At 41.8% G+C, this 4,397-nt stretch overlaps 1 long non-coding RNA gene across 1 annotated transcript; it reads left to right on the top strand.

The window, feature by feature from the left end:
* Positions 1–469: 469 nt before the first annotated feature.
* On the top strand, positions 470–1,047 carry LOC122362455. The gene is made up of 2 exons (XR_006253120.1): positions 470–528; positions 820–1,047. It is a non-coding gene; the product is annotated as an uncharacterized LOC122362455 (long non-coding RNA).
* The last annotated feature ends 3,350 nt before the right edge of the window (positions 1,048–4,397 follow it).

The raw sequence follows: 4,397 nt of genomic DNA, 5'->3' as shown, positions 1-4,397 counted from the left end.
TCTCCTCCATAGCCGCCCCTCTGACAGACCTGACCAGGAAGGGGCAGCCTGAACGGGTTCTGTGGAACCCTGACGCAGAGGAGGCGTTCCGGAGGATTAAGGCCGCACTCACCTCGGACCCTGTCCTGAGAGCCCCGGACTTCGGCTGCCCCTTCCTGCTACAGACGGATGCTTCTGATGTGGGTCTGGGAGCCGTACTGTCCCAGATCCAGGAGGGTGAGGAGCATCCGGTCCTATATATCAGTAGGAAGCTGACCCCCGCCGAGAAGAACTACGCCGCGGTAGAGAAGGAGGCCCTAGCCGTCAAGTGGGCAGTCCTGGAACTGCGGTACTACCTCCTGGGCCGGCGGTTCACCCTACTTACCGACCACGCACCCCTACAGTGGATGGCCAGGGCTAAGGACACGAACGCCAGGGTGACCCGCTGGTTCCTCGCGCTCCAGGACTTCCACTTTGACGTGCAACACCGCGCTGGGACAGCCAACGCCAACGCCGACGGCCTATCACGGATGTGGTCGGCTTTTGCAGGTCTGTCAGGGTCACTCCCACCCACCCCAAATTTCCCCGTTACTACGTTCTGCTTTATCCACCAGGACCAGGACAGCGCTTGGGGGGGGGAGTGTGACGAGCGTCCCGAGGACGGATCAGCGTTGCCCTGGGAACAAACCAGGAACACCTTCACCAGCCACTCAACGAAGGATTCGCCACACCTGGAGCTCATCAGCCGCGGGCCAGATAAGCCCGGCCAGGCGACGGCTTCAGTGAGCCACGAGACTCCGGGTTGCACACTAACTTGTTGTCTTTCTCTTTATCTCCCAGAAGCCTCACCGTGACGAGCCTACCTGAGCTAATTCCCCGATTGCCTCACCGTGGACTCCCTCACCACTCCGAGCACTGGAAAGCACTGAAGACAACGCTCCGCTGCACTCACCGGACTCACCGCTACACTTCCCCCGGACGCACCGCTGCATTCCCCGCACGCCTCGAACTCACCGCGCACCTTCTGTGTATTATCTAATAAATACACCCTCCGGGGGTTTCACTGCACCTGTTTCTCTTGTGCTTCCTCTGCCTCGCCACAATATATACATATAAACTGAATAGACCTCTGTTAAATCAACAGAATCAACAGCTGGAGACACCTTGGATTCATTTCAAACATGGTGAAACAGCAGTTGGGTTTTATGCCAACGAATGCAGCTGGAACCAGCTTCCAGAAGACCTCAGATGTGCCCCGGCTTTATGTTCAAATCTGAAACTAAAAGCTTAGAATTTTTGCTGCTTGTTAAATGTATTTAATTAAAATTAGTGAAAAGAAAATAGCAAGTTGCTTGAACTTGTTATTTCTGTGTTTTGTGTATGACATTTAAAAGACTGTCTGTAAAAGTTACCATTTTGTATAAGTTTGTGTCAGAGAAATGTACACTGAATTTACTGAATTGGTGTGAAAAGGAAAAAAAGGTGTTAGGGTAGTGTTCATTTCTTTTGGAAAATGCTATGATATGTACTTGTTGGTATGTATTTTGCGTCTCACTAAAAAGTGTGCCATGGTATGTTTGACTACCCCATGAGACCAGGTAGTATAACATTTTAATAGTCTTTACTCAACGTATGGGATCATGGAGTCTACCTAAAAAGAAAATAATAATTAAAAAAATAAATAAATATTTTAAAGAGAAAAAATAAGTGTAAATTGTTACCTCAATTCTATAGACTAAATTCTGTTTGCATTTAAAGCCGGTGTGTTCTCTAAACACTGCACTTTTATTTTAATTCACTACATAATTTCATAATTTCACATAATGTTAATTCACGTATACCTTTTTTTCTCTCTTTTTAATTCGTTTCTAAATTAACATTTCATTTTTTCCTCATTTATTTTGCATTACAGAGGGAACTTTTCTTAACCCCCGCAGCATTGCTTGATAGTACTTAGCAGTGCTAATGAATGCCGTCTTCCACCGGTCCCTCTCAAAAATCAGATATTCAGAATAAGATACTGTATGTGTTATGTGGCTCTAATTTTACACCCTGGCTTCTCTTACTCGCTCTAAAGCGCCCGGCACATGAGGCAGAGATAATGGTTTAAACCCTGAAAGGCCTCAAACTTCTGTGCTTGTTTTTCAAAAGACACGATTTACCAGGATCCTCTCTTTGTTTTCTAAGAAAAGGTAACTGGTTGTTATTAAGAACCGCAGTGTGACTGTAATACTGATGAGGATTTGGCGTTTTTAGTTTTTTGAGCTTTCAATATCTGCAGAGCAGTAATACAATTAGTATAAACATGAATTTTAACATTCAGTAATACTGCTACAGTTTTCCAGGAGGCCAGTTTGTGGTAATCATGCACCAAAAGACTGTTTGGGGAGGGAATAATTAAAAGGGAGATAGAATAATATGAGGTCAAATAGTTATTGCAGCATCACAGATTTTTCCCTAACAGTTGGCTTGATTACATGAAGATTAGTGATGGCTGACAGAATTTGTATTTTTTTTTGTTTCAATTCAGCTCACAGAAACTCCCTAACAGGGGACAATGCTGCAGATCATTAGACTCAAAATAGCTACGTTTATTTTCTATTACAGGAAAAATAAGCGCGCTTTAAAGGCAACAGCCTGAGAATGTCCAGGATATCTATTCCTACTTTGTCTTTGGAGCTAAAGATGTACAGCCAATTTACATCGGTTCGATAGAGTCTAGAGTTAGGCCTTTGGTCAAGAAGCGCAAATGTCTTTACACCGACAGACCTAGCGCAATGTGTTTAGATAAGGTTATCAATATAAATCGATAGCTGAATATATTGAGCTAACTCTGCTCGGAGAGATTTGTTTAAATCATTTTGAACAGACTGCAGATTCAGCTGGACTCTGCTGGGCCCGCGTTTGACAAAGTCCTCTGTAATGCAGCATAGTCTTCGATAGGATTAGGATCTATGTTCAGACTAGTGGTGTTAAGATCTTAACGCTCTTGTCCACGCAGGCCAAACGCAGAAGCATTCGAAAGGCCTTATTTTGAGAGAATCTGCAACGGTTTTAAAGCACAGACTCCCTATTTGTTTATTTCGGGTTCTGTAAACAGACGTAATGAAAATTGGGCTGTCACTCCTGTAAGTAACTCAACTCATTGAGTACAGAACAGGCCCCGGCACTCAGGAGAGAAGTGACAACTGCATTTACCTCTTCTATGCGCATGGCCTTTGTTTATGAACAATCCTTGTCAAAATGTATCGGACACCGAATAAATGAACTTGGAGGCATGTGAAGTCATTGCGCTCAAGTCAGATTTGATGCAATTCGTTCATTGTTCAGGTGCAGTCCCTGGAGTTTTGATTCTGAAATGGACTCCGGCGGATTTTGTATAATGCGTTTCAACACTAACATCAGCTATTTGGATTTGCTTGCTTCTGTTCAGCTAACATTTGACCTTGTTGTCTGTTTCGCTGTGCAGCAGTAAAGCCTGAAGGTTCGCAGACACCTACTGTATTGACTAGTTTTCTCGTGTGGCTGTCTACGAAATATTGCATCGTAAAAATGTTTTTAATATTTGGCGCCGATAAACTAATCCAATCAAACAAATGTCTTATAAGAACCAGCATAAATTTTAATCACAATATCTGCTTAGAACCTTTGAACATTGAGTTCTACAAATTTAATAATTCTTTCTTGGTCATGTTTAGTTTGATCCATTCCTCAGATCAGGCCTTTTTTTTTTCTCTTATTTTCAGTCTATAATTTATTTTATATTTGTTCATTTCAGTTTATAATATAAATGTATTATCATTTACCATTTATACAATTTATTCTTTTACAGTAATTTAATGATTTGATTATTTCATATAATCCTATAATTTAGTGTAATGCTTTTTATTGTTTTTTAGACAATGGTTTCAAAGGATATTGATCTTCTTAAATAAGAGTTCAGAGAATGCCTCATTTTCGAGATTTCATCATCACAGGACAAGTGTGTGAATCTTTAATGTTCCATCTTTTTTGCTTTGGTATAGTAACACCACTTTGTTGGATTGGTGCTGTTTAAAGAAAATCGGACCATGAAATATGCTTCTAAGATTATGCACTAAATCCTCTGCGTTTTGCTATTTCACAGCTTCCCCTGTCTCAGGATGATTAGTTTAGGTATCAGACAAAATACACGTTGTTAACTGATTTTTGGTATCAGACAAGATGGGAAATCTTCTGGAAGGATCTGATAAAGGGAACTGATTAAAAATTCCAGGCTTGGCGATTCAGTTATCATAAATGTTGTGCGGCTGATCCAAAATCTTAATTCTACCATCCACTGATTCTCTAGGGATTGGTTGAATTATAATATGATCTGTGCCATATTGTGTCTTTTCCCATAATTGCTGCTTGCAGCTATATTTTCCAATGTTATTATG

Source organism: Puntigrus tetrazona, chromosome 18, assembly GCF_018831695.1.
Source record: "Puntigrus tetrazona isolate hp1 chromosome 18, ASM1883169v1, whole genome shotgun sequence".
Taxonomy (NCBI): domain Eukaryota; kingdom Metazoa; phylum Chordata; class Actinopteri; order Cypriniformes; family Cyprinidae; genus Puntigrus; species Puntigrus tetrazona.
This window is presented reverse-complemented; position numbering and strand designations above follow the sequence as displayed.